The 26,487-nt window shown below is 35.6% G+C and overlaps 1 protein-coding gene across 1 annotated transcript in view; it reads left to right on the top strand.

Moving 5' to 3' along the window:
* Window positions 1-26,487, top strand: part of IL1RAPL1 (interleukin 1 receptor accessory protein like 1) — a 1,385,574-nt gene that overhangs the window by 749,831 nt on the left and 609,256 nt on the right. The gene's annotated exons all lie outside the window — the stretch shown is intronic.

The following is a 26,487-nucleotide window of genomic DNA, read 5'->3' as shown; positions in this document are numbered from 1 at the left end:
TTTCTCTTCCTTTTCTCTTTCAACTCTATCGTCATCGTCACCTTTTCTTCTGTATCATGGAACTGCCAGTTCTTTTCTCTTCTCCTTTTCTGAGCCCAACTTCTCAAGGGAGTAGTCTCAGTTCTCTGTCTCCATGGCCTAATCTTCTGTTTCTTCCAGATTCACTGCAATCCAGTCTCTACCTGTCACTGTGCAAAAACTATTTTTTATGATGAATAACGACTTTTATATTAGTAAATCTCGTGAATATGTGCTAGCTGGTCTTTACCAGGTCTTTCTTTTGCACTTAACACTGTTGATTACTCTGTCTTTTTTTTAAAGATTTTATTTATTTATTAGAGAGAGAGAGAGAGTGAGAGAGGAAACACAAGCAGGGGGAGTGGGAGAAGGAGAAGCAGGCTTCCCGCCGAGCAGGGAGCCCGATGCGGGGCTCGATCCCAGGACCCTGGGATCATGACCTGAGCTGAAGGCAGACGCTTAAGGACTGAACCACTCAGGTGCCCCGATTACTCTTGTCTTAAAAAGTCTAAACACACTTGCCTCCTATAACACCGTCCTCTGTTCTTATTCTTCTGTGAACCCTTTAGCAGTATTTCTCTGTGAGCTTGTCTTCCTCCGGTCCCCTTGTAGATGTATATGCTGCCATGTTTCCATCCCCGGGCCTTTCGTCCTCTCACTCTCCGTACGCTCTTAGTGCCCCAGGTCTTCTCCCAGCCTTTGCTTTACCATCTGATGTTTCTCTTCAGTGGTTACACAGGCACACCAAACTCACCATGTCCAAACTCATACTAAGTCTCACTCCTTCCCTTCTAGCATGGCATTCTAAGGATCACTTCAATTAGAGACAAGAGAGTCATTCTAGTACCCTACATCCTCAGTCACCAAGCCTTGCACATTTTGCCAAATGTTTCCTCTTTTTCCATTTCCTCTCTTTCATTCTTATTACCACACCCTGGGTCAAATGTTTTTTCTTGTGTTTTCTGGTCTTACTACAACAGCACACAGAGTTTCATATAACTGAACGCAGTGCACATACTGTCATTTGCAAAAGAATGGAATTTTCACATTTTGAAGAGTGTCATACATTTTAAAGTATAAGCTTAGTTTATTTCTGCATAAATTCTTATATAACAACATGAACAATTCTATATCACTACTTTACACACAGGTGGTTCATATAATATGCCGTTTCATATTATTGTTATTATTCAGTGATATTTTAAATTTGTGGAATTTGCTAGTAAGAACCAAGCTATTCTGTATTTTTTTTAATTTATGGAAAGATTTAATTAATTTTTTTCAAAGTGGCTCCTATTGATTTTAACATTTTTATATGTAGCTCCGTGTGGAGTATCTGCTGATTATTTCTTGGTTCATCTCTCTCTTTTGTATTTAGTATCAGCAATTCCTCTATTCTGACAGATATTTAGATTAATTCATTGATATGGTCACTATGCATATCCCTGAAACATTTTCATATGGACAGGTAAGAACAATAAAGTATGATATATGTCTCAGTCACCCAGCTGATCCTTTCTAGGAGAAGAGTGTGCATTTATTAACCAGGTTTGGACCCAAAGCAGTTAGCGTAGGATCTTTCACATAGTAAGCAATAGATAAATATCTTTTAACTTAATGAAGCTATCACAAGTCACCCAAGAATATACTTCCAGAGGTTAGATGAAGTTTTTCACATTTTCATTCATTTACATTCCACATTCTTCCTTATGCAAGTATTTAAAATTAATTGGCAAAAATTGCTACTGTCCTTTTCTCATACTTGTTTCAATTCTAAACTTTATTTTATTTTGCCATCTGTATTCTTTCTACTTAGTTGAAAATTTTAAAAATCAGATACCATATATAATCAGACACCACTTCAATGGGTTGATATATTTCATAAGGAACCATTCCTGTTATTATGTTCCTCGTCATTTAAGTGCCTAGTTATCTACACATTTTCATATAAAAATATTGGTATCTCTTTGAAAACCTTATATATGTAGCTATACAGAAACACCAAAGTTGTTCTTTCTCTTTTATTTTGTGGGGGTTAAGATAAGAGAAAGTTACACCTGGTTTCATTCAAGGCATGTTGTCAGTTCATTGACATTTGTCTTTGAACAAAGTGTTCTGCATCTTCTTTTCTTATTGATGATTAATTGATTTGTACGTAAAGGCATATTTATGACCTTAGATCTAGTTAAGGATAGTATCTCTCTAGCTCATTGATGTGCCTTGCCAGAGACTTTGTCAATTTTTGTCCAAAAAGGAAGTTTATTGTTGAGTTTGAACTTACACCAGATAGAGACAAAGTACTTTGCAGCCACTCCACTCTCAGTGTGGACAGTTATATAATGTACGTATGTATGTATGTATGTATGTATAATGTATGTAATGTAATGGTGCTTTTTGCTACTTACATCTATGTTGATTTACTAATACTTGATCAGTAGTATTGAGAATACATTGTTCTGAAGGGTCAGACCTCACTATCTCATTAAATGAAAAGCCTGAAAAAGAGATAATTATTTAATTTATGTTTTAACTATGTACACTGACTTATTTGAAGAAACGTAGCCACTGTTTGTTACACCTTGGTACTAGTACCCTTGCAAAAAGTTTTTCTTATCCTTACAATGACCTGGCAAATAAGTGGACTATTATTATTTCCATTGCCTAGTTGAAAATTCAAGGCTTATAGAATTTATGTACCTTCCCATTGCCATATTGGAGCTGGAATCTGTACCAGCTTCACAGAGCTTGAGAATTTATGTTCTTTCCTTTATAGCAATGGTTTTCAATATTTTTCTGCTGCCATATTTCCACATGGGCAACACACTCCCATTATTTTACACAATATTTCTCCAGAAAAAGAGGAAGGTGATGTATATAATCTAAATTTGATGTCCTTTACACTGCCCTCCCAAACCCTAGTGGTCTCCATAGCCACGATCCTCATAAGAATTACTACCTTATATAGCAGTGGTTGAATGCTAGCTCCAAAATAGAGTCTCTGAAACTCAGATTTATTTCTCCTGGGTACTAAGGTTTTGGTATTTTTACAAGCCACCTCAGCCTGATTGAGAATGACTGTTTGTACATGCCGTCTTCTCACGGTCTCACTCCCATTGTACTCTATGAAATGCAGAAGGCAAATAAGTAAATGAGAGTTGATTTATATTGTTTACTGTCAGTGACAGAGATCAGTTCACCTCCCAATTCTTAAATGAATATCATCATGACTCTGGCACTTGATCTTTGAAATGTATGTACTTTCTATATCCTTGTTAACTTCTAGTTTTTGCCCTTGTCTGATTCTTTTCAGCTAGTTTAATTTACTAACTCTTTGACCTTCAGTTTTCTTTGAGAGGCTATTTTCTTTTTGTTTTCTAATTTATAAATTAAACTTTTAACTGGGCAACACTATTTATTACTTATTTTCTGAATAAAGGACTCTTTACTAAAATGTGGGAAGGGGGATAGAAGAGTGACAACTAGTGCATATGGGGTTTCTTTTAGAGAGATGTAATGTTTTAAAATTACTTTGCGGTGATGGTTGCACAATCCTATGCATATACTAAGAACCGCTGAATGATACACTTGAAATGAATGACATGTTATATGAATTATATCCCGATATTGTTTTAAAAATGCTTATATGATCAAGATTTTGAACAAGCACCATTTGGGACATATTCAAATGCCATCCTTTCAGATTTACTTAGTGGATGTGATCTTTTCTATGCTCACATTTAATTTGTAGGGATCCCTAGGGCCACTCTAACTCAGAGGTATTAATTCATTAACTAGAATGGCTAGTCCAAGGTAGCCTCCAAAACTCTGAACTTGAGTTGACATTATATTGTGTCCCCTCCCCCATCTTAAGCTTCTCCAGATAGGAAGATTACAGCAAAAAAATGCAGGCATGACAGGCATCTTTACTTTTCTCCCTTGGCCTTCTCTCCTGCCCACAGCTTTCCAGCACATTCTGACTGTTTCAGGGTCAGAGTAGGTGAGGGGAAGAAAAAGATGTTACAAAGAGCTTGCTGGGCCTACTGGCTATTTAAACATGTGTTCCCTCTTTCCCCTCCTCTCTCTCTTTCCCTCTCCTCCTCCCTCTCTCCTTCCTTCCCACGCCACCATCTCCTGCAGTTTCCTTGACCCAGGTGGATCCTTCCCTGTTCTTTGTAAAGAAGACTGGTGACTCTGTCCTTCTCTCCTAAAATTCTGGGCTTCACCTCCAGGTTCTTGCTGCTGAGGTTCCTCCACTCCTTTAGATGGCCACTGGACAGAACCTAAGTTACTTCTCCATGTTGGCTGTTTGATGTGTGTTCCAACCTTAGGAAGACCATATAATTTATTGTCCAAACTGAGCTACTTTTGTGAATAAAAGGGAACACTATCAATAGCTACAGTAGAACAGTGGACTTAAGATGAGACTGTTCTGGACTGGTAAGTCTTACAGAGACCAGTACATAGAAAAACACTCACATATCATTTGCCCCCAAAGTTTTGGGACACAGTCTCATCTATCCTCCTGTGGCAGCTGCTTTGCCCCTCTCAGGCATGAGGTAAACTCTATTACTTTATTTCTGCCCACTTCAAAGAATACCTTCCATAGATTTTTGAATAGATCCCATAAAGATGGAGATGATGGGTCATAACCCCCAATTCTTCCCCAAGGAGGCAGACAGTAGCTCTTTCTAAAGAAGTATCTGCACAAAAATCCTACCTCTGTGCTTTTATAAAACATCTCTAATCTGAAAGGCAGCAGAATTCAAGAGTGAGGAACAGATGCTTACCCATTTCCTCTGAAAATCTCTATTTAGTGATTTGTAACTCACACTAGTATTTCACATCTGTTTTAACTTGGTGCCTAGTTCCAACTTCAATTTTAACAACTTGTTTCATATATATTCTTTTTTTGGTCCACACAAATGTTCAAGTTATTTTTGAAATGTAATGTTGAAAGAGGTTATTCAGTGGTTAAGTGTGGCGCAGGCTTTGACATCAGAAAACCAGGATTATTAGATTTATGACTTTAGGAAAGTGACTTAACTTCCTGAAGGCTTAACTTCATCCTCTGTAAAATGAGGATAATAATAGTTCCTACTTCATGGAGCTATTATCATAATCATGAGGGATTATTTATGTAAAGAAATGAACACAATACTTGATTTGTGGTTTGATGTGCAATATGTTAACTGTTACTATTACTATGATTGTTATTAAGATCTGTAGTAAACAATTCGTAGAATAAAAAAAGAAAAAAATTAAACCAAATGGCATGAAATGCCACAAGTTATTTTTCAGGATACCATTTTAACGTCTTTACGAGCAGGACATACAGTTGAGAATTCCTCAACCACAAAATCACAAAAATATCTGCATAGATTTAAAGGATAAACCCAGCTTATAACAGTACTCAATTAATATTGGATGAATGAAATTATATAACTCTTTACTTTAACTATTAGGTAACTTCACAAAGTATATTGAACCAGGGGCGCCTGGGTGGCTCAGTTGGTTAAGCGACTGCCTTCAGCTTAGGTCATGATCCTGGAGTCCCGGGATCGAGACCCACATTGGGCTCCCTGCTCAGCAGGGAGTCTGCTTCTCCCTCTGACCCTCTTCCCTCTTGTACTCTCTATCTCTCATTCTCTCTCTCTCAAATAAATAAATAAAATCTTTAAAAAAAAAAACAAAGTATATTGAACCATAATATTACTCTATTACCACAAACTTTCTGTCTTAAAACACAGAAATTTATTCTTTCATAGATCTGGAGGTTCCAAGTCTGAAATCTGGCAGTATCACAGCTTATGAGAAGAAATAAGCCAAACAGAATGCTTGATTTTATGTGTTATTCTAAACTGATAGACTAAGCTTCAGGTCTTGTTGGCTCCCTTCACCTTTTACAGAGCAAAGGACAAGGACTTTGTGACAGCTATTTTTCTCTTTTATTTTTTTTCCCTCTCTATGAAAGTATATTTAAATTACAGATGTTGAGCTTATTAGAAAAGTGTCATTGGTAATTTAGCTTTTAAAAAATGCCAGGTAATCAATAGGATATATAATTTTTAAAGTACTCTTGATTCTTGTTGTGTTTAAAGATACACATGTGTAAATAATCCAGTTAAAAACGGGCAGAAAACATAAACAGATATTTCTCCAAAGAAGACATCCAGATGGCCAATAGACACATGAAAAAATGCTCATCATCACTTATCATCAGGGAAATGCAAATCAAAACCACAATGAGATATCACCTCACAACTGTCAGAATGGCTAAAATCAACAACACAAGAAACAGCAGGTGTTGGCGAGGATGTGGAGAAAAAAGAACATCGTGCACTGTTGGTGGGAAAGCAAACTGGTGCAGCCACTGTGGAGTGCAGTATGGAGGTTCCTCAAAAAGTTAAAAATAGAACTGCCTTATGATTCAGCAATCACGGTACTGGATATTTACCCAAAGGATACAAAAATACAGAATCAAAGGGGGTGCATGCACCCTGATATTTATAGCAGCATTATTTACAATAGACAAGACACTGAAGCAACCCAGGTATCTATTGATTGATGAATGGATAAAGAGGAAGTGGTATATATATGCAATGGAATATTATTCAGCCATAAAAAAGGATGAAATCTTGCTATTTGCAATGACATGGCTGGAGCTAGAGAGTGTAATGCTAAGTGAAATAATTCAATCAGAGAAAAACAGATACCATATGATTTCACTCATATGTGGAATTTAAGAAGCAAACATGGAAAGGGAAAAAATAAGAGAGAGAAATTAAACAGACTCATATTTATGGGGAAGGAACTGATGGTTACCAGAAGCGGGGGGCATGAATGAAAAAGGTGATGGGGATTAAGGAGTACACTTGTCATGATGAGCACAGGATGATGTATGGAAGTGTTGAATTAATATTTTGTACACCTGAAACGAATATAATGCTGTATGTTAACTGACTGGAATTAAAATAAAAACTTAAATAAAAATAAGATACACATGTGTATGTAAATAGTTCCAAAAGCATAGGACAGCTACAGACTTTTTGCCTGTTTATGAAAATGTACCTGAATTACATCTGTTACTTTTTTTTCTTTTATAAACCTGACCTCCAGAGCCAATTACCTGTATTAAAAATTAATATAACCAAATCGTTCTGCTTTCTGGCTTTATCTGTGAATAACTTTGTTTTGTTTTGAAAGATATGCACAAGAATATCAGTTCAAATTATAATTAGCTAAGTACAAGTATATGCATTTATTATAAAATGGCTTTGGAAAATTTATTCTATTACCTTAAAACATAAATGAGAAGACTTGTCTAGGTTTAAAAAAAATGTGTGTAAATAATTATATACATTTTAAATATTTCTGTCAGAATATAAACCAGTATAGTTTTTTGAAGTTTAAAATTCGGTTAAGCCTTATCAATTTTAAATTTTAAGCTATGGATTATTTTACCTAAAACATTGTCAAAGAAACAAAAGGACATGTATTTATAAAATGACTTATTTACAAAGGAAGAACGATTATTATTCTCAACTTTAAGTGAAAATCAGTAGCAGCAAGGGAATATAGTACTGACTAAAAGAGAAGCCTTGCAGTTCATGACCCTTGAATTTATGCTCATTACGTGTGACTTTGGGAAGGTAACTTAACCTCAGTTATCCTCAGTGTCCTCATCTGAAACATGCAAGTTATGATAATGATATATATATTATAGGATTTTTTTCAGAATTAAATAAGATACTACACACAAAGGGCTTAATTAAATGGTGTCTGACAAAATAATTTACAGATATTAATTATTATAATTATTCTACCTCATACTAGTTTTTAAAACATTTACTGATATACCACTTTCTCTGGATTGAGGTTCTTAAGGACAGAGAGACTGTATCCTAATATTTTAATAATTTTATTTAGGCTTCACTGGTTAGCACGATTTCTGTCCTTAAGGTTTGAATAAATGCCTCACTGAGTAAATGAATAAATTGTTGGCTGAGTTAACTATAAAGTGCATGAGAGGCATATGAATGTAACTTTTTTAGGAGATGTTTACTTCTATTATTGTATGGGAGATATGTATCTGAGCCAAATGCATTTAAACACAGAATGCTATATTTAATAATTAGTCTAAAAGTGTTAAATTATGGGTTTTGATTCTTTACAGGAAGTTTCTGTAGGTATTACTAAAACTTTGCTTGGCGAGGTTGTTAAATATTTGCTTTTAATTTTAGACAACAATTTGCTTACAAGAAAAGCTTGTATTATTTAAATTATCGCTTTTTCACAAACATTTTCTGTGTGATAACTCTCTAAGGAACTAATGTCAGAAATATAACTCAAAATAGTACAAAAGAAATATATTGACTTAGTAATGGAGCACTCCAGGGGTCAGACTGTCACTGTCACTACAGATACAGGTGAAGCAGGATATCAGTTAATGTTATCAGTATTTGGTCTCTCTTCCTCTCCTTCCTGCTCCTCTCTGTGTCCTATCTCTGTCCCGTTCTCCATTTCTCCATCTCTTAACTGTTCTCTCTCCTCTATGTCTCTGTTGGCTACATTCTCAGTCAGGCTATATCCTTCTAGTGACTAAAATGGCCCCTGATAACCTCAGGCTTATTATGATCCCTGGTTCCCACTGCCCTATTTCAGAAAACGGTAGGTTTTGTTTGGTCTGGCTTTGATTGCATTCTTTTATTATATGCCCATGCTTGAACCAACTCTAGTGACCAAGGAGATGTAGTACTCTGATTGATCAGTTTGGGGTCATATGCCTGCCCCAAAGCCAGGGATAGGATCAAGCACCTGAGCCACATGGACTGAAAATTGTGGTCTATTCTCCCAAGCATATACTGGGCAAATGCAAACATAAACACACACACACACACACACACACACACACACACATTTAAATATCTCCTCTCAGTGTGGTAATGGCCCTCTGAAAATAATGGGCAAGTCTTTTATAAGAGAGGCAGCCCAGTGTACTGGAAAGATATAGGAAGCAGATCATTTTGACTCCTTTCCCTTCTGACTATGTGCTGTTAGCCAAGTTACATAATTTTTCTGAGTTTCCATTCCCTGATTGTTAACTGGGGATAATGTACAAGATTGTGATGAAGACTAAATGATATGACATCAAGAACCTAATCTAGTATTTAGCACATATTAGACATTCATATATATATGTGTGTGTATATATACACCTATGTGTGTGTGTGTGTGTGTGTATATATATATATATTAGATGTAATCATAACTTGCTCTTTTTAAATTTTGAGTATAGTTGACACAAAATGATACATTAGTTTCAGGTGTACAACAGTGATTCAGACTGTGTCACCACACAACAGTATTAAGTTATAACTTACCCTTTGACAAAAGTACTTTAGGATTCAGACAAGGGAATTCAAGAGTGCAAATGGGGTGCAAAATTTGGAGAAATATCATACATACCCTATTTATAAAAATAAACTTTTTTATTTTATAGCTGTTTTGGAGAATTATTGTAAAAGTTCAGAGAGTTTCTGTGTACCTCACATCCAGTCTCCCCTATTTTTAACTATTTGTATTGCTGTGGTAAATTTGTCACAGTAAGCCAACATTGATATATTACTACGACGACTACTACTACTAAAGTCAATACTTTATTTAGATTTCCTCAGTTTTTCTCTAATGTCCTATTACTGTTCAAAGATCCCATTCAGGATACCACATTACATTTAATCATCATGTCTCAGGCTCTTCTTGCTTGTGACAGTTTATTATATTTTCCTTGTTGTTGATAATGACTTTGATATTTTTGAATAGTACCGATCAGGTATTTTGTAAAATGTCCTCAACTGGATTTCTTAATGTTTTTCTCATCAGATATTTCTGGGCCCACTATAGGGTCAGAAACTTGTCCATTACTTTCAACACTCTAGCTTTGACCACTGTCTATCACATAGTAGGTGCTAAATAGATAGTTGCCAACTGAAAATATGCATGTAGTGGCAGAGACTATTGGTTGCCTATCCATTGTTCTTCTTTCCCTTCTTCCTTGCCAACAAGAGCCTACTTTATCTCTTTTTATTTATTTATTTATTCATGGTGAACTTCTGAAATTCATATAACATAAAATTAACTGTTTTAAAGTGAACAATTCAGTGTCATTTAGCACATTCACAATGTTTGCAACCGCCACCTCTATCTAGTTCCAAAACATTTTCAAACATTTCCAAAAGAAAATGTCCCAATTCCCTTCTCCCCAGCTCCTGACAACTACCAATCCAGACTCTGTCTCTCTAGATCTACTACTTTTTTGATATTTAATATAAATGGATTCATACAATATGTGACTTTCTATGTCTGGCTTCTTTCCCTTACCATAGTGTTTTTGAGGTTCATCCACATTTTAGCATTTATCAGTACTGCCTTCCTTTTTATGGCACAGACCTACTTTTTTTATTCAGGATAGAAATGCGCCCAGCTTAAAAGAAAACTACATTTTCGTCCCTTCCTTGTTCTTAGTTGTGGTTATGTGGCATTGGTCTGGCCAGTGAAGTCTAGGAATTCCTGGATAGGGTTTCCAGGCAACTTCCCTACAGGGATCCGATTCAGCTGGCAAGCACCCTTTTGGCGATTTGCCTTTTCCCTTCTTCCTTCCTGAAACAGAGCCACTACAGTGAGAGGTCTAGATCTAAGGAACATAACACAAAGATAATAGAAGAGAAAGCAGGAAGGAGCTGGTGTCTCTGAAGACACAATGCAGCTGCCATACTAGATCTGTAATCTGTACTCAGGGCTTCTTTACGTGAAAAAGAAAGGAGCATCTAATATACTTAAAAATATTGGTATTACAATACATATCTTACTATGCATTAGAGATCCAGTTAAAATTAGAGAAATTTCCCGACCAATGAGTTTATTGTAATTCTGAACTTATCCTAGGTAAGAATTTTAAAATGTCTACTTAAATCATTGTTTTCACCACTGTCATCCTTAGCTTAGGACTGTTTCTCTTCACTTAATCTGGCAGACAGAAAAACGCCAGAAAGGTATCTCTGGAAATGGAGGTGAGTTAGGTATCAGCACACTCATAGAGACTTCATATGTGGTCCCCCGCTTTCAGGAAATAGACTCCAGATGTCCATGGCACCTCTACAGCCCTGACTAAAAGGTGAGGAGGCTCTTTGTATGTGCTGACATCCACTAGGAGAGAAGGAAGTGCTATTATTTATGGAGTTATAATCTGTTGATCTTTTGTTAAAAATATATGATGAATGGGTACAGATATAGAAAGCTACGTAGCACACTTATTTAATGTATAAAACATAAAATGTGTGGGAGACAAAATAGGATGTGCACTTGAGTATAATCAAGTGAACAGTTGAATGTTAGAACTGTGAAGAGAATAATGATGACTACAGTTGAAGACAAAGATGAAACAATGGAATCTGAAAGACAATGAAAATATAGTGGTGGTTTTGAGAAGAAAAGTTGAATTGAGGCAAAGGGGAAAATGTTATTTTGATAGGAGGAAAATTTTCAGTTACATGAATAAGAACTGGAACATGGAGCATGCTAATAATATTCAAATGAAAATTGTGAGAATAGTGAGAACAATGTTGGGGTGAAAATAAGTTCAAAAAAGTGTAGAGGAAATGAAAAATGTGTACTGATGCACCATGATTGCTGTGACTTTTATTTTTTGATGGTTGCTTTAGGATAAACTTTCTGACACCAGGAAGTGATAGGAGCTTAAATCTGAGGACCAAAATAAGTCATTCTTTCAGATGCACTTATTGAGAACCTACTGTGTTTCTGGACTCTTCTAGGCATCAGAGATTAAATTGTGAATTAAAAAATACGGCTTTTGCCTCCATTTGTCTTAGGTTCTAGTGGGGGAAACAGTAAACAAATAAACAAGTGTATATCTGAACAGAAAATAATAATGTCACATTTTCCCCAATTTTAAGACACAAAATAAAATGAAGATAGGTGTGATTAGAAAAGAAAGGCCAAGAGTGTACTTTTTTCTCTAATATTTTATTTATTTGAGAGAGAGAGTGAGCAAGCAAGATAGAGAGAGAAGGAGCAGGGGCAGAGGGAGAGGGAGAAGCAGACTTCCCCGCTGAGCAGGAAGCCCCATGCGGGGCTTGTTGCAGGGAGGGATGCGGGCTCAATGCGGGGCTCGATCCCGGGATTCTGGGATCAAGACTGAGCTGAAGGCAGATGCTTAACCGACTGAGCCACCCAGGTTCCCCAAGAGTGTAAGTTTTTTTGAGGATGAATCATTTAACAAATACCCTTGCATCTGGCTATTAGTGATGCATTTGGGCAGCTTTGCCTTAGTCACAACAAAGGACAGACTTTAGCAGAGGAAGATATGCATATATATAAAAGGCAGATATACATCACAACATGAAGAGTAATTTAGTCTATTTTCTAATTATATATCACTTTTTAAAATGTAAACATGACTTAGAATATAGACTAGTATCACCTTAATTGTCTAATTATGCTAACATGCAGCTTAAAATAATGATGGTAATAATGCATTTCTCTTTAAGTTCAAGTAAGCACTATTAAAAGAAGCACAAAGCAAGTAGACTATACATTGTCAAAGAAGCAGGATAATGGGGCACAGTAACTGGGTCACGGGTCCCAATGTTAACAGAGAATGAAGGCTTTTTTCTTTCTTGTGGAATAGATTTTCAAACAGATTAACACTGGAAAAAGTCCCTTAGCTCAGCATCATTACTTCTGGAGGTCTTTCATATCAGTGCCTGATGGAGATGACAATTCCTAAACTGTCTACCAACAAGTGTTAACTACTTAGGTAATCAAAACAATATACTTGTTGATTTACCCCTCCCCCACATTTATCATTTAAAATGAAAATAGCTTTGGGGTGCCTGGGTGGTGCAGTCGGTTGAGCATCTGACTCTTGGTTTCAGCTCAGATTGTGATCTCAGGGTCCTGAGATCGAGCCCCATGTTGGGCTCCACGCTCAGCATGGAGTCTGCTTAAGATTATCTCTCCCTCTGCCCATGGTGCTCATGTGCTCACTCATGTGTGCTCTCTCTCTCAAATCAATCAATCAATCAATCAATCTTTTAAAAAATGAAAATAGCTTTAACTTTTTCTGGATGCTGAAACAAAAAACAAACTCATTGGAAAAATACAGAAAATGCCCGTATTATTAATAATGGTTTTCTCCTGTGGTAGGATTTCAGGTAATTTTTGCTTTCTTCTGTTTATTTTCCATATTTTTTTTCCAGTCAGTCAGGGAGAAGCTGAGCTACCATAGGGGAGACAGAACGGCTCATGAGTAAATAGGGCTGGGGCACAGAAATGGTACAGATGTTCTAGCCCCTTTTCTTGGGGTTAAGATTAATATTTTCTTTTGCTCCCAAAGAACCCCTCTAAAACTGGGGCTACCTGCTACACTTATGCTTGCTATTATTCCATAAAATCAAGCCCATAGTAGAAACTCAAGAAATTAAATACCTCATTGATTTTAGTAAATGTCTAATTTTCTGAAAGTATGAAATAGCTTTATCTGATAGAGATATGGCAAAAAGCATATTATGATGAATTTCAAGTGCAGAAAACACTCCCTCACATACTAGCCAGCCTTATAATATTCTGTGAGAAAAGATTGATTTGTATTGTTTTATATCAGAACATCCATATATGTATGTGCATCTGTGTGTGTATAATAATATTCATTTAAGAGCCAAACGTTCCCAACAAACATCAGTGAAAAACTTTTTTTAATTAAGCTTTCATTCTTGCCCCACAAGAGACACACACAGACAGACAGACACACACACACACACACACACACACACACAGGCGTAGGTGTGTAGGTAGGAAAACAAGGGAGAAAATTCTGTATTAAGGATACTTCAAAAGTGGGTTAATGTAAATGAGCAGAATGCCAAGTACATGAAAATTGACATTTATTAGCACACTTTGCATGGAGATATTTTCAGAGCTTTGCCATGCATATGAAAATATTCCATTTTTATGCCCATGTTTTCATTATTCAGTAACATGCATTGCTTTCTGTTGTTCCCAAAAGCAAGTTATAAATCTGCTCAGAAAGTTTCACTGATCTGGGATTTCAGTCTTTTGCGGTTGACATGATCATTTCATTTCAACCAGAAAAGTAATTCAATGGAAATGAGTAAGAATGAATAGAAATAGAAGACCATATATCTTTGAAATTAAAAAAAATAATAAAATTAATTATTTATTTTAGGGGCTTTTTTGCCATACTCAAGTCCGTATTTTCATCTATGGAATTAAATTGTATCATCATAAACATGAAATATATTTATGTTCGCAGAAAGGGAAATTTAAAAAGCCTCATTCATCTATTTACTCATCTAGCTGCTTAGTTTACATAAACATTTGCCTTGATTCACTTTCCTTTTTTTTACAGCATTTATAATCTTCACGTATTTTAAATTAGACAAATAAAACAAATCTATTCTTGTAAAAAAAATTTTTTTATAAAATGCACATAGAGCACCATAGTATTTTTTGGCCACTACTCATTTCTACCCTCTAACTTCTCCAAAGGTAACCACATTTTTAAGACTAGAGTATAAGCAATCAGATATTTGTTACTGAAATTGTATGAATTGTTTTGCAGATTATCTTTATGTATCTTGGAGGTTTCCCCATGTCAGGCTCAGCTCATTCTTTTTAACTGATGAAGAATGTTTCACAGTTGCACGTCACAAAAAATTTATTAAGCTGTTTCCCTATAGGTAGTTGTTTAGGATTCTCCAAATGGTACACCATTACAAACAGTGCTTCAGTTCTAATCCAGGATTATGCCTCATTGTACACGTAAGCAAGTATTTCTTTGGGATAGATACTAAGAAGTGGAACTGATAGTCATAGGGTACAGGCATCATTAATTTTAATGGATACTGTGAAATTGTCCTCCAAATGTCAGTACCAATTTACTTTCCCACCAGCAGAGTATAAGAATTCATAGGCCCCCTAAGAATGAAGGGGAGTAAGTCGGAGGGGGAGACGAACCATTAGAGACGATGGACTCTAAAAAACAAACTGAGGGTTCTAGAGGGGAGGGGGATGGGGGGATGGGTTAGCCTGGTGATGGGTATTAAAGAGGGCACGTTCTGCGTGGAGCACTGGGTGTTATGCATAAACAATGAATCATGGAACACTACATCAAAAACTAAAAAAAAAAAAAAAAAAAGAATTCATAGGCCCCCTATCTTTTAGAAGCAATGAAAAGAGAAAATGCCATCGATGTGTTAATTTAGTATGTGTTTCTCTCATTTATAGTGAATTTAAGTTTTCATAGGCGTACTGGCTTTTTTATTCTTTCTCCTTTATGAGATGCCTAGTTTATCACCTTTGACCATTTTTATATTGTTTTATTTTCTCATTGATTTGTAGATAATATTTTGTAAATTGTTCTTTTTAATCCTTTTAAGATTTTACACATTGCAGATATTTTCTTAGAATGTGTTGTTTTCACTTTGCTTAGGTTTTTAAAAGTTCTTTAAATTTTATAAGTTTAATGTATCAATCTGGTCTTTCATGTTTCCCTCCGCCCTTGGGGTGTGTTATTTAAGAAAGCCTTCCAGCCTTCCTGATCCCAGTGTCAGAATCTGAAGTCAGGTACATTTATAGCTTTTTTAAAGAAGCATTTTGATGTATCATCAATCTAGGATTTATTTTGTGAATGGTGTATGATAGAAATTGGTGTATATATGAACATGTATGTATGTGTATACATGCATGATACTTGACAGTTTCTTTGAATTTTTAAGTCACATTACAAATCAAACAATAGAATATTATTAACTCAATTAATTGGGCAGTTAGCAAGAGTTTTATATTTCTTTTCCCTGTGCTTTTTAATATTTCCTCTAAAATAGGAATGTGACTTTCTGGCTATTTGGGTTATCACCAAAATATATTTATTCTTGTTTATTGAGGCCAGCTCTGTTCTTTGATTTGAACTTTAAAAGAAGAAGGAATGGACCTAGAGAGTATTATGCTAAGTAAAACAAGGCAGAAAGACAAATGCCATTGGTTTCTCTCATATGTGGAATCTGCAAAAACAAAAGAATAAACAAACAAACAAAAAGCAGAATCAGACCTATAACGACAGAACAAACTGATAGTTGACAGAGGGGAGGGGTGTGGGGGATGGGCAAATAGGTGAAGGGGAGTGAGAGTACAGGTTTCCAGCTATGGATTATGGAATATGTCATGGGAATAAAAGGTACAACATAGGGAATAGTCAATGATATTGCAATAGCACTGCATGGTGATAGATGGTAGCTACACTTGGGGTGAGCAGAGCATAACAGCAATGTAGCATCCGCTATGTTGTACACCTGAAACTAATGTAACATTGTGTGTCAATTATACACAAATAATATAAATAGATAGACCCCCAAAGAGTGAGAAGAGACCCATCTCTTCTCTTTTTTTGTACTTGTCAAGATCTTTACATAGGTGTAGTCTGTATTAAAGGAATGCCTACCTCTTTTCCTTGTAAGGTCCCTTGTGATTAGGTTGGGCCCACATGAATAATCCCAGCTAATCTTACCATTTCTTGAGCCTTAATTTAATCCCATTAGTAATGTCTCTTTTGCCCAGTAAGATAATTTATTCACAAATTCTGGAGATTAGGATGTGGACATCTTTGGGGAGTTGGTATTCTGCCCTCTTGCTTGTCACCATTCCAATTCACTTGTCCTCATTGTAGAGGTTTATGTAGGTGAGGGGAGTGGTAGGAGCTGGGAGTTTGCTTCATTGCCTTCCGTTGAGATTAAGTTTGTGCTTAAAAGGGAGAAGTTTCACTTAAAAATGTATGTGGCTAAGCAGGCATCATAAAAGATACTTTTAGCATTATCCCTGAATTGAAGGATTTTACATATCAAACTGCATGATAAATTAAATGAGTTATATTTTGTAAAGCAGTTATAACAGTGCCTGAGCGTAGTAAGATATGTGTATCTATATATTTTACTTGTTAAATAAAGCCAAAAATATAATGCCCACAAGAAAGGGAGTTTTACGCTGAGAATTGATTTGTACATAGGATATATCTTCTTAAGTGAGAGAGCTGATGGATTTTGTGAACTACTTTTACTGGGGTTTATTAAACCTTCACTGTTGACTTTCAGGAGGAAATGCACCTTGGCAGGTTTATCCAGTGGTGGTGATGATTGTGTATGGACTATACACTTGCCATATTTTTATGAGAATACCAACTTAAAGAATGAAATGTATATACTGAAAAGCGGCAGTACTAATTGGTCTCTTATTTATTTATTGAACACTTACACTGTGCCTGATGCTACAGAGCATCAGTGACTCTTGCTCTAGGTGTTTGATATAAGAGGGTGAATTCTTCTGTATGCAAATACTTATATAATACAAAGTGGACTACACTGTGGCCTAAAAAAAATATAAATAAACGTCTCTGAAGGATTATAATTGACTGGAATCACACATGTAAAGATGTCTTAGAGGAGGTAATGTTTGAAATGAGTTTTGACTACAAAGGTGAAAATTAGAGGCACTCCAGGCAAGGGCTTAATGTCACTTAAGATGGATAGAAAATCCAAGGATGTAAAGTCAAAAGCTTTGGCAGAAATGGAGGGTATTGCACCTATGATCACAGTAAGAGAGAGAATGGAAAAGTTCAGTGTAGCTTTCAGATCACATCCCATTGTGAGGGGGTTGTACTTAATTCTGTAGGAGGTAATGAATTTTGAAGAGGGAGATGTGTCATCCAGCCTATTTTTGAGAAAAATTGATTTGTCTGTCATATGTTAGATAAATAGAATGGAGGTGAGATCAGAAGGAGGGGTAATAGTTAACAGCTCATTACCAAATCGCCTATGTGAGAAATAGTGAAAGTTGGGACTAGGAGAATGGGAAAGAACTGGAAAGGGGGAGGTGGGTATAGGAAACATTTTGTAAAGCAGAATCCACATGATTTAGCAACTGATTAAGGAGGAGAGGGAGGGGCCCATAATGACTGGTTTCCTGCTTGGATGACTAGGATAATGTGGTATCAGAATAGAAACAGGAAATTGGGTAGATGATATATTCTGGTCTTTAACTGAATGGATTTAAGATACTAGAAGAATTTTGTGGATGATTCTTTCAAACCATTACTTGACAATGAGACTGGAAGATCCAGGAAGAGTAAAAGAAAGAAAGAGGTTTGGGAGTTTTAGTCTAAAACAATCATAGGATGAGGGAGGGGACTTTTTCACTCATTTAGTGTTTTGAACTCATGTGCTCTTTCCCGTATCTGCCACATGGTTATCTAACCTATATTTGAACTTTAAGTCCATGACGTCCTGAGGCAGGCATTTTTGTTTGCATCATTCAGTTAGAAATTTCTTCTTTATTCTGAGTTCGCCAGAGTTCCTTCCTTTTGAGCCAAGTTCTGTATCTTGGGACTCTACCCTAGAGCAATTGCAGTTCTTCATTCTTACAAAAACTCTTCTGATATTTTAAGAAAGTTATAATGTCCCTGTTTAGCCTACTCTTCCAGTAATGCTGGGAGTGTAAATGGGGCTCAGAGGCGATGTAATATCTTTATGCCTTCTTTGGCTCAGATCCTTGCTAGAGTTTCCCAGCTACTAATAAACCCACAGAAAACAGAAAACAAAATTTGAAGGGGCTCTACTCTCAATATATCTAACATGCATAATTGAATTTAAAGCCACCCTGACAGGAAATCATTAGGGTCTCCCTATGGACAGATGCCTGGGGACACATGTCTTCCTCTGTCACCTCTCCCACTTCTTATGCTCCTATATTCTCTTATAGGCTAAACATCTCTCGTTTTCACAGTGATTCATTTGACAGAGCTTCTAGTCACATCACTCTTCTTTGGTCTAACACATGGAAAAGAACAAGACTAGCCCCTCTCTTGGTCTAAATATTGTGATTTTTTTTTTTTTTTAGCTAAAATTAGTTTGGATACATCCCCCAGATGGCTCCTAGTCCCATGCTGCCACTGTTGTGGCAGCTGTTAAATCTTTTGCAGTTGGCTGTGTAACCAAATGGAGGCTCTTCTCTTCATTGATGTTACATTTTGCCCTATTATAGTTGACCATTAAGCTGAGTGATCTTTTAGATCCCAAATTGGTCATGTTTATCAGGTTGTCTTCTTTATTTCCACTTAGGTCATTGTTCACAATGTAGAATGGTAAACAACTTATATTTAGGGCAGAGTCCTTTTGCCTAGCAATATTCTTCCAGTTTAATAGTAAGTTGTCAAAAATCTGGGAAGGAATTTGGAGGGAACTTCATTGAAATGGTATGGATATAAAAAGTGCTTTTAAAATGAGATGGCACTGATGTTTTAACCTGGATTTACTTACATGTATATGTGTGTGTGTGTGTATACATATATATCACTAAAATATATACATATATAAAATATATACATATCGCATATCATAATGTATATATCACTAAAATACATATATAACACTAAAAGTATATATATAACATATAACACTATTTTTAGTGTTATTTTTTGGGAGGCACCTGACTGGCTCAGTGCTCAGTGGGTGGAGACTGCAACTCTTGATCTGGGGATCATGAGATCGAGCTCCACATTGGGTATAGAGTTTACTGAAAAACAAACAAACAAACAAACACTGTTTTTGGTATTAAGAGCTTGGCCTCTTGAGCCAGCAGACCTGAGTTCAAATCTTGTTCAATTATTTACAATTTATTTCTTCTCTCTGAATCTGTTTCCTTAGGTATCAAAGGAGGATATTAATTTCTTCTTCCAAGAATATTGTGAGGGTTGAGAAGATAATGTGTATAAAACCCTTAGTACCTTGTTTGGTACATAAGGGCTTGGTTATTATTTCTCTAGAAGTCTGATTACAGAACAAAAACATCACATTTTTATGCTCTTTGCATTCACTTTGGCATTGAAAAAATTATAAAATTAAGTACTTGGGAAGAAGCTTCTAACATACATGGCCAGCATTCTGGTTGTTGTTTTTTTTTTTTTTTTTTCCTGAAAGTGTATTTTGATTTGCTCTACCTTCTTCCTGTCCTTTATATAAACAGCAAAACATTCATTTTAAGGGTGACCAATGCCAAGGATGCAGTCTAGAAGTCTGTAGCATTGGTGTCCTTACATCTTGCTGTTATGAAAGCTATCCTACCATCATCTGTGACCCCTCAAGATCCATCCCATTTATAATGAGTATTCCATTACCCATTTGTCCTGGCTCACCCTGAGTAAAGGATGTTCAAGAGATGGTGGTCACTTTCCTATTTTAGTGACTTCCCCCTTCCCACCACTGTATGCTTTAGTGCTATTTTCTCATTAGCTGTACTTAATGTGATATTAAACCTATCCTTTGAGGTTTTATTTTTTTAAGTTTTTATTTAAATTCCAGTTAGTTAACATGCAGTGTTATATTAGTATCAGGTGTACAATATAGTGATTGAACACTTTCATACAATACCTGGTTGCTCAGCACAAGTATACTCCTTATATTTTTCATTTTCTGGAGGTTCGAAGAATTGCTTTATTTCAAATTAGCTAGGTAATTTTTATAGACAGGTATAGAAATATCCATATATGCTTTATGCTTTTCTTTTATTTCTGTTTTAAAAGTGCTAGTTGATATCCTAAATCTGTATTTTCACCACAGAGAATAGAGAGAGAGAGAGCTACTCTGTTCTTTCTCTTGATTTTTGCTCAAGGCCCCTTATTTGCTTTTGTGCTTAGTTGCTTTTTGTTTCTTTTTTTCAATGAGCTGATCATTTTCCTTGGAATATTATTTTTGTGGATTCTCTGGGGCTTAGGATGAAGGAGAACTCTTCTAGAAAGGATTTCCATTTGCCTTGTCAGGTGTCTAACATGTGATACTCTGGGGTCACTATAAATTAAATGAAATTCATGGCTTGAGGTTTTTGAGGGACTCAGTAATATGAATTTGTAGTGTAAATCTACCTTAATGATGTGTCAGGATTTGGGGAAGGTCAAGTTTAGTGTTTCATCATTTTCTTGAGGGTGTAACCCTTAGCTTTACTGGATGGGGCTTCTCTCCAGTGTGGAATTTAACTGAGCCCCCTGTCCAGTTAATGCTCTCAGGGAAATATCCTCAGTTTTCCACTTAATTCTTTGAGTTCTAGTTTTACTTAGATTCTGGCCTAGGAATCTTATGAAATATTTCATTTTGAGGGGAAAAAACACTATTTTTAGTTATTTTCTTTTTTTATTTAAATTCAGTTAGCCATCGTTAGATTCAGATGTAGTGTTCAATAATTTATCAGTTGCATATAACACCCAGTGCTCATCACATCACATGATTGAGGTAAACTTAGGCTAATTGGCTAGAATTCTTTTTGCTTTTTTCATTTTAGATTCTTGCTATAGGTAAGAAAGGATTGCATAGAGCTGTAGAATCAGTAGGAAAAAACCATGTCTACTCTTAATAATTCCAAAATTAAAAAGCCATATTTACTATAGTACAACTCTGGAATTTTAAAAAATGTTTATGATAATAAGTTAGAATTTAAATAACTGACTCAAGGTCAGGCAACTTATAAATGGTGGAAGTTGGATTTAAATCCCGTCTACTTCACCTTCGCACCATGCTCCAAACCCTTAAACACTTCCAACAAGTGGTAGGGGTTTCCATGATTCAGGGCTTAATAAATTGGCAACTCTTCATCTTCAGATCATGCTAAAACTGTAAGTTTTTAGATTCACTTAAATGGTTCTTAGCCATATAAGTCTTGGGGCACAGATTAGTCAGGAATTAATTATAGGAGTCAAAATTAAAACAATATTAAGGCATATTAATTATAGCTCACATATCTCAATCTTCTATATTTTTGTTTCATTTTTGTGCATAAACACAAATTTAGTATTTTTAACTTTTTATTTCTGTAAAAATAAACTTTTTAGTGATTTTCATGTTGTTGGGTTTGTTGTATCCGGTTGAATTAAGGACTTTTTTTTATTTGGGTTTGCCAAGCAAAGCACTTCAATCAAAATCCAAAAGCTTGGGCACCTGGGTGGCTCAGTTGGTTAAGCGACTGCCTTCGGCTCAGGTCATGATCCTGGAGTCCCTGGATCGAGTCCCACATCGGGCTCCCTGCTCGACGGGGAGTCTGCTTCTCCCTCTGACCCTCTTCCTTCTTGTGCTATCTCTCATTCTCTCTCTCAAATAAATAAATAAAATCTTTAAAAAAAAATCCAAAAGCTTATCTCTTTTGTTTCCTATAACTTTGAACAGTGACTGGCACATAGTAGTTTCTCAATAAATATTTATTGAGTGAATGTGTGGGATAAATACACATTTATTATTAATATTGATGTGGCCTTTTCATGTTTTTTCAGCTACTAAACCAAGGAAAAATAATTCCTTTTTGAAGAAATGCTCAAATCCTGATACATCTTTCTTTTTAATAGAGTATCTTTCTAAAGCCTCTGAGTGTTTAAGGATGTTATTGAATATATGTCATTAATGCTTAATGGAAAATCTATTAAATCTTAAGACATTGATATGTACTATCCCACATAATGTGTTTTCCTAACTGATGATGATAAAAAAAATTACCCTCAGGATGAAAAAGTATATGGTCTCCTAAACATAGCCAGCTACAACTGACCTTCTCTTTAGAAGTTAACTACTTGTTGACTGATTTTGGATATCTTACGATGGAATAACTGGGAATGCTAGAATCTAGCTCTATGAGACTTCCATCCTCCAGAAGCTAGCTCAGGCACGTTTTCACGTCAACAGCAGAGGTGTAACAGAGGAAGAAGAGATGTGTAAGTACTGATTCAAGCTCCTGCTTCATGACTTGGCCCATGCAGGTCACATAGCAGACTGAGACTCAGAGTGGAGGTTACATGGCAGAGGGTATGGATATAGGCAGGAGTGAAGAACTGGGACCATTAATACAGCCAGCCTACTCTACAGACCTAACTAATTGAATCTGGTCTCATAAAACATGTCTGGCATTTCCACTATAACCTTCTGATCCCTTATTTGAAACTGAATCTTAAAAGAGTCTATCTTAAACACACATACATGTGCACATGTGCATACACACACACACACACACACACACACACACTTTGTTCTTTTTCTGCTTATCTTATACTTTTTGCTAATGCAGTTCATTAGCTAAAATATTTATTTCTCTAGAGACTAGCAAAAGAATAGCAGCCTTTTAATAGAAATACCACATGGAATGAACTTTGTGTTCAGTATACAAGACAAATATCCACGTGGCATTTATCAAATAAAATTTGTGTGTGTGGACATTTTATTTATAAGCATACATTGCAAGAAAAGCACATATTTTAAAAATAAAAATGAGCTGATCATTCTACAAACATTCCAGTTGCCTATTATAATGAAATTGTGTGTTGTGTCATTCTTAAAGCAGGGGAGATGGCATTTGTATATCAGTTTAATTGCTTTTGATTAAACATTGAAAGATGAGAGCCAAGAGCGCTTATTAAGCTGAAATGAGGGCAACTGATAAAAACAAAGTAATATTACATCAACACTACATCTGGATATCTGTTGCTGTTTCCATTTTAAATCCTAAATTGCAATGTTTCTTAAAATAATCATTGAAAGCCTGTCTCAAAATACAATAAAAAATTAAAAGGTTAATGCATAAATTGTGCTTCATAAATACAATTTGATTTCAAAGCCAAACTAGTTTTCTCTACTTTGTTAATATTTATTTGTTCTTAATGTACTAGACTGTAAGCTTTTGAAAGACATTATGTCTCATTTACTTTTGTGTCTTATGGGCTTTGACATAGTCTGTCCTGTAATAGGTGCTCAATAAATGTGTGTGAATAAATGACTGAATAAATGCAAGGTAGGGTGACCCTTTCATAGTCACTGTTAATGCATTTTAGGTGAATGTTTAGACACTGCTAGTTTTGATTGGTCTTCTCCCTCTTTGCCTCCGGGAATCATCAGTCATAAAACATGTAAAGTCCTTCACCCACCTATGGTGAAGTAGGCTGTGTGGAGTGGGGCATGTGTAAGGCAACATCTTTTGTAGATCAGGGGTTTCACATTGGGATGTTTGATTTGGGCTTAGATTGGAAACTACCATTTGTTTTCTGTGTCCACAGCATCAGAAAACTAATCTTACATCATTTTATAAATCAACGATAATGCATAACTCATTTGCAGTAGAGAATGAGCACTACTTCCAAGTGTCCCTGTTACCAGAATTATTTCATGTTTGTCATCCCAAACATAGCACCCCAGTCTAGTAAAACTCCATCAGACTACTATCACATGCTACAATAACAGCTAAACAGAGACAGGAAAACACTGTTTTATTTGCATAGATTAAGTGTATGCCCAAAATTCAAAATCTTTAAGAAATACAAATGCACAAGAAATGGGGTAAGTTGAAATAAAAGGGAGAGTCTTACTGACTTGTCTTCTTCTTGTTCCTCAGTTTGGCCTTAAAATTTTGTAAAAGAAAAATTTTTTGTTATAATTCATCAGAATGACTTATGACTGGATCATAACTTTAGGAATATTTTCTTGGTTTAAAGCCAAGAAAACAAAAAAGTTGTATTTAATTTTCTTGTTTCTTACATATAAGTATGATTTTAACCTCTGCTTAGAGAGAAATTACATTTAAATACTGATAAAAGTACTATTTTATACATACCCAATTTTTTACAGTAATAGTTCCAATTTAGTACTTTTGATGTTTTAAAAAGACTATTGTGACATTCAATACAGAGAATATAAATATGTATTACATATATTAATGATTATAGAGAGAGCAAATTTTTAACCAATTAAATAAAAATGCTAATGTTATGAAATTAATGCAAAGTAATACAATCTCTGTTTGAAAAAAAAAAAACCCAAATCTGAAAAGGATACTTATATCAATGTACATTTTCAATTCTTATTTTTCTTTATCTTTACTACTATATTTGATCCACAAATAGGCTTGTGAAATAATTTAAAGGTAGTAAGGGATGATACAGAAATAGACTCAGATTCCAGAGCTATGGTACTTAGGCTAAACATTGCACTACAAGCACAGAATAGAAAGGAGTTCCCGGTTAGGGTCTCAACCAAAACATGGAAGTGAGGCACAACCCAGCCCATCAGGAGCAACAGTCGTTTAAGTACTGCCAAAGTCACAACTGTGAATGCGGAAATGGTAGGAAATGGGGAGGAAAGACAGGCCAAACCCAGGCTCATATAGCCAAACAAAATAGTTTGAATTTGATTCCACAGAGTATGCACATGCAGGGAAGGGTATTTGGCAATGCACTATGACATGTGATGAAATGTCACGAATGAAAATGTTTTATCAGAAATCTATTTGCTAGTGTCAGGACTCACTCTGCCCCCCCCCCTTTTTCATACTGTTACCTTACATTGGGTGGTTGGTTGTTCAGCTGTTAAGAAGGAAGTGTGACTCTACTTCTGAAACTAGTAACACACTATATGTTAATTAATTGAATTGAGATAAACTTTTAAAAAAAGAAGGAAGTCTGAGAATTTCTCTAAGAATCCCTCAAAGCCCACAAATTGGAGTAGAAGTCGTTAGGGGTAAGGGTATGCAGATAGATTTTGTTTTGTAAAGTATTTAAAACTACTTTGTAATTAATTCAGGTACTTTGTGAATTATCCTAACACCAAACAGTAAAGGCACTGGCAGGCTCAGAGAAATAAATGATGAATGCCATCATACTTGGACATGTAAAGTGAAATGATGCTTACCAGTCATCCAAGTAGAGGTCTGAAATAGCAAATATTACAATAAAATAAAGTCTTTTAACAAAAAGAACTATTTAACAAATATATTTTTATGATGTTTTCAGTTGCTCATTCTTTTGAAGCAAACTTCAAAAACTCGGAAAGGTGACATTTTTGAGTGATATAAATCTTTACAGTTACATATAGGTATTTTATTATATTTATTTTTAAAGATTTATTTATTTGAGGGGGGAGGGGCAGAGGGAGAGAAGCAGACTCCCTGATGAGCCTGAAGCCCGGGGCGGGGCTCAGTCTCACGACCCTGAGTTCAGGACCTGAGCTGAAACCAAAAGTCAGATGCTTAACCGACTGAGCCACTCAGGCGCCCCTACATATAAGTATTTTAAAAGTATTACCCACATTTATGAATTTACTTAAACAGGGGGAAGGTTTAATGCTATCGTAAAGGTAAAATGCTATCGTAAAATATATTATTTAGGAGCTGCAGAAATCATTTTTAATTAGCAGCTGTCTTTAAGTATCACAAATATTTATTCTTTTCCCTGTAATTCCGTTGTCATTTGTTTCATCAGTTCATCTAAACCTACCGTTTTTCATTCACTTGGCCATTGTTAAGTCAAGAAACTTTTACCTTTTCTCTCTTGTGATTATTACCTTGTCTGGTGGGGACAAAATAATTGAG

The sequence above is a fragment of the Zalophus californianus genome, chromosome X (assembly GCF_009762305.2).
Source record: "Zalophus californianus isolate mZalCal1 chromosome X, mZalCal1.pri.v2, whole genome shotgun sequence".
NCBI lineage: Eukaryota > Metazoa > Chordata > Mammalia > Carnivora > Otariidae > Zalophus > Zalophus californianus.
The sequence above is the reverse complement of the archived record's forward strand: the minus strand, read 5'-3'. Positions and strand labels throughout refer to the sequence as shown.